Below are 5,857 nucleotides of genomic sequence, written 5' to 3'. Positions count from 1 at the left end.
AAATGTTGGGTTAACGACTGAATCGTTGGGGAACTCTATCTACTACATCTGTGTTTTGATCATCGTTCTGAATCTGATCCGGACGTAGCCTATCTACAAAAATGTGATTCAACATTCAAGTGTTGATAAAAAAGAATGCATGAAGCTAGAATAAAGTGCAGTTAAAGGTATATTTTCAGAATACGAAATGAATACCTAAATAGGAACATATATACTTAAAGTGCAAAAATAAATAGGAAATAAATACGTATGATGTTAAGTTCAACTTCAAAACTTACTGGCCGTATAAAACTATAAATGAGTAGTTTACCGAGAGTATAGCCTACTTCAAAGTGTACTTTCATAAACTAAAATTTGTGCATACTTTGACAGTAAGAATGTGCATGTGCACAATGGCAATACAAGATATAATAGGGGAACAAGATTAAAGGATATCTTCAGAAAGCCCTTTATGAAGTTGTAGAAAATATCTATATGTGATGTAAATCTCTTTGAACTGCAGGAATATTGTGCTCCAGATTTGGTTAACACTGTTTTGTTTTCAATGTATACAGCAAAACATTAGACACACACTTGTGTTGATGCTCAATGAAAACCACACAGTTCAGATATGTTGAGTTCTTTGGACTATTATGAGGTTGTTAGTTCATGTAACAAAAATAATATTAATTACTTTAATATATACATAATGCAGCAACAGAACCAACACTAAAATCCAGAGGGCTTTCAAAAAAATGGTTTTGTGGCACTGTTCTTTTTACCCCAATATGTTTTGTTAAAGTAACACACATATATTTCTTTTACCACCAAAACACTATTGTATTGCGTTTAATTAACTTAACCTGTATAGTTTTCCACTTTACTTAATTATCAATCGTTAAACTAATGTAAAGGGTTTCATTTCGCGATAAACAAAAACTTAATTTGATTGTGTTCAATCTGCTTAAATATGTAAAATTAAAGTTTACTTAATCCGTTTGTGTTGGATTACATGAATGATTTGTGTTGCATTAACTGAAACTGGGTGGTGCTTGTTAGTTCCCAGCATGCTTTGCATTTAGCTGAATTAAGACAGAATAAATGTTGAAATTAAGTGTTATTTTATGTGTTTTTTAGAAAATGAGGAAAGGGGAAGACTTTATAGTTTGTAATTGTGTTTAATGTTCAATTACATGGCAATTATTAGAACCATTTAAATTACAGTGGGTTACCATTGTGGAGAAGAGTACAGCATTTGTTTAGGATGTGGACTGATTCAAATTGGTTTGCTTTTACTGCTGAAAGAGCATATAAATCTTAGTATTTAATATGTTAATAAGTGCTATTATTAGCTAATAGCTAGCTGTAGTATAGTAATTCATTTGACAAATCATGTAAATCCTATATACATTTATTTTTCAGTGCTGTTTTAAATAAACTAAAGCATGTTCACTAAACTTAACCGGTTTAAGTTACAGGGAAGCAATTCCATTGATTTGTTTGGACTCATTCAGTTGAGTTGTCACAACACAAGGAGCTTAAATAGATTCAAAAAATGTCATTAACATTAATACAAAATAATTTGCTTGTGTGGAACCACTGTCCATAATTGAATTAAGTTAGTTTAAAGAGTAATTTTTTTGAGTGATGTCAGAAGCCATTTAGACGCAGTAATTCAAAGATCAATTATTGAGAATCTACCAAAAGAAGTCAGAGTAGCTGCAAAGAGTAAAATAAAATGAGCACTGAAAAAAAGAGATTGAATTGCATGTCCATATGCATGTTAATTTGTTTATCATTGTTTGCTTTTCTATGCATGGAAAGGCATAGCCTACACTAACATGTATTTGTCAACTCGAATTTATTTGATACATTAACTTATCCACCAAATGAACTGGAGCAATCTCAGCATCAATATTGGATCATCACAACTAAATTCTGTATTTACAGTCGTTAAAATGTTATAATGGAGATAGCATATGCAGAAAACATGTCAGATTTTTTCCCCCTTTTCAAGGCAGGATTTAACCCTTCAGAACATAAGGTTACATAAAATCAGATTAGATAAGATAGCACTTTATTGATTCAGGGGGAACCCAAGAACAGCATGGTACAATGATACAGATTTACAACCATTTCAGTGCCCACACGATACATTTAATAACACACACTTAAATGACACGCTATCTTAAGACAAAGTTGTTGTTTAGCAGATAGTCTTGTCAAAAATGTTATTGAATTTTATGTCACAAGGGCAAAACCTGTTTATAACCTTTTGGAGGAGCACAATTCTCTATTGTGAACGTTTCCAGGACAACCAAAGTAACACACAATACACATCAAAATTATAAATGAGAACCATTCAAGGCTTAGCAGAATCTATACTGCAATATACTGTGATAAAGTGATTTATTTTGTCAAACTTGCTGGCATCTTTAAAGATTTTTATTTATATATTTATTTTTTTGTATTTAAAAAAAAACTTGACTTGTTATAAAAAGTGAAAAAAGTGGGGGAGTAAATAAAGGGGACTTACGTCTGTTTACAATTATAATTTTACCTGCATTATCTTAAAACTTTTGTTAAGACAAAAAGGTCGATGACAATGCACAACACAATCAGTCAATTATTTTTATTATTATTTTATTCAGGAAACAGATGCAAATACACAAACACCTTCAGGAGAACATAAGAGTTAAAAATCACTGGTTGTAAAAACAATGACAAAAAAAAAGAGTAGCGCCTACAACCTTGGCTTGGATTTTCAGAGGTGGCAATAACTCTGAGATTTGTAAGGATTTAAAAGCGACCCATAGATGACATTTTTCTTCAGCCCAGGCTCATTCGAAAAAATAGTACCTGTGGCAACATTTTTGCAAGACGCAAAATACATTGCACCGTGCACGTTTCGCGCAGTTTCAAAGTGAAATGCTTATTTAGCGCCCAAGTCCCACCCCCGAAAGTTTCTAAACTTTGAAAAACTACCTCGTACCCATAGACAGTAAAATAAATGGACACAGCAACCCCCTTGATTTCAACGGTGAAAAGTGAAGCCCATTAGAAGCACTCACTTCCTGATGGCTGAGCGTACTGCGCAGGCTCAAACTGAGCTTGACGACGTAGATGTGATGTGAGCGTCTGACCGTTGTAAATCTTCTAGTAGCTGTGCCACATATCAAATTATTTCCAATTCCTCAAAAACGTTGTTGAAATATTTTGTCCCGTTGCTTTTATAGACTCTCTATCGATGAGCTTCTCCCTTGACTTTATGCCTCGATGTCCCCCCGATTGCCTCATAGACAGTAAAAGATTGCCTGCGAGCTTCTCCTACTGTCTATACGGTAATTTCTATACCGTGCGACAGAGAGTCGCGTGGTTATGATGCAATCGTTAGGCTATTTATACAAAAACGGCTTCTACTGGGCCATAACGTAAAATACAAAGTAATGGAGCGATTTATACATTGTTGTGTTTCTTTAGAAATAAATAATGGACAAATTAAGTCTTTGGACACCTCAGATGTAAAGTTATTCGCTGTCAAAGTGACGCCAAAATGAATGGGAGTCAATGGAATGCTAACAGCAGGAGATGGTCTGCTACAATGGTCAGTTTATGGCTGATGGATTACCCCCTTGCTCGTACCTCGTGAGCAGGGACTTTCTGAGGGGGAATTATTTACCTGGAACTTCTTTAAGACCCTGGTCCCTACGGTCGAAACACACCGATAACCACCCTAGTTCCTGGGGAAAGTTCCTGCCGTGGAAACACAGCTTAAGAAACACAATTAGTTTTTTAGGGAGTAACGCAATATTGTAATGCATTCCTTTTAACAGGAATTTTTCAGTAGCAATCATTATATCTAGGTTATGTCATTATATCTAGTCTACATGTGCTGTTACAACAACAGTACATCGGTGCCGTAAACCATGTGCATCCACGCAGAAGAATGGAGTTGACGCAAATACACAATCAAAAAGTCCTCTTTCGAAAGACGCATAGTTTTATTTTTTAAATCACTAGAGGGCCAAAAGTTACATGGCACAACAATACCCCTTCACCCTGGAATAATCACTGTAACGTAAATACTCTAATGACTTATTGCTTTGCATACAAGCTTTCAGAGTAAAATATATTGCCTAAACAAGCAGGGTTCCTCAAATCCGGTCCTAGAGGGCCACAGCCCTGCAGAGCTTAGTTCCAGCTCTACTCAAACCCACCCGAAAAAGCTAATCAAGGTCTTCAGAGTTACTAGAAAATTGCAGATAGGTGAGTTAGATCAGGGTCTGAACTAAACTCTGCAGGACAGTGGCCCTCCAGGGACGGATTTGAGGAACCCTCAAAACAAGATCATATGAGTCACAAGTTTCTTCACTCTTTCCCTAGACACATTTACAGCACGTACGTGACCTGACAACTACTAACCAACTGTAACACTGCAGTGCGGCTGTTATTCATATCCCGTTAAAAGCTTGCCTACACTTGGCTTTTGTGAGTGCATTTTCACCATGGTAGCCGTTAAACGCTTCAGTCGTTGGAAGGAATTCATCCATGGGTAAGCTCTGTGTTCATTTGTATCGACTCTTTCACTGTTGTCATAGCAGAGATCAGTCCCAAATCCAAAACCTTGAGTCAGTCTTCAGTTAACTAAGCCATTTACATAAATGTTAAATAATTTATCATGACTCAGGCTGGCCTTCTGTTTCGAGCACAACGTGTCCAATGAGGCAGTCGCAATGAATCCCCTGTTCATTGAGTTTCTAATGAATCAATCAGCAGCAGTGGCGTGCACAGACCTCCTCAGGGGCAGGGGTGGAGGGACCAAAAAGGGCACTAAATAAAAAAAAAATATATTACTTCTTTTTTTTGTTTTTATTCTTTCTTTCCTTGGCATTCTAAGAAAATATGTTGATACAATTATTAGAATGCATAACACATAAAATGAAAATAGGGAAATTATGATAATATGACTAAATATTATTTACTTTACCAAACAAAACAGTGAGAATCAAGAAGGTAATTATGGACAATTAATTTTTAGTTTTGTTGATGTTGTAAATTTAATGTATGAATTATATGTATGAAAGACAGTGTTAGCTATCATGAATCAGTAACACTTTACAATAAGGTTTCATTAGTTAAAATTAAAACTAATAATGAACTGCACTTTACAGCATTTATTAATCTTAGTTAATATTAATTTCAGCATTTTCTAAAACATTAAAATCATTATCATTAGTTGATGCACTGACTGTGACATAACATGAATAAACAATTAACAGTAACTGTTGTAGTATTACAACGCATTCTCACCCCAAGGCGTCACTAAAATGACAATTTTGACCATGCTTCAATATTCGACGCTTTAGGCACCCTTTAGCGTCAGTTACATGACGCGATCCTAGGGCGTCATCTTACTGACGCTTTACCTAAGCGTCAGTTAGATGACGCGGGTAGGTTTAGGTCTGGGGTAGGGTTAGGATTAGATAGCGTCATCTAACTGACGTTAAAGGTAAAGCGTCAGTAAGATGACGCCCTAGGATAGCGTCATGTAACTGACGCTAAAGGGTGCCTAAAGCGTCGAATATTGAAGCATGGTCAAAATGATTCCCAAGGCGTCAGTTTCATGACGCCTAGGGATGAGAATGGGCTGAGTATTAACTAAGATATAGCCTAGAGTAACAAATGTGTTGCTCATGGTTAGTTCATGTTAGTTCATACATGAGTAATGAACAAATGAACCTTATTGTAAAGCGTTACTATGAAATCAAAGATATAAGTTCCTTACAATTTAGAGTTGGACATGGACTTAAGATTTAAATTAACTAACTGTTAGATGTATTTCCCCTTGCACTTTTATTCCTTGGATAAAAACGAATGA

Source organism: Siphateles boraxobius, unplaced genomic scaffold, assembly GCF_051911475.1.
Source record: "Siphateles boraxobius isolate OS27281-9 unplaced genomic scaffold, OSU_SipBor_1 5, whole genome shotgun sequence".
NCBI lineage: Eukaryota > Metazoa > Chordata > Actinopteri > Cypriniformes > Leuciscidae > Siphateles > Siphateles boraxobius.
The sequence above is the reverse complement of the archived record's forward strand: the minus strand, read 5'-3'. Positions refer to the sequence as shown.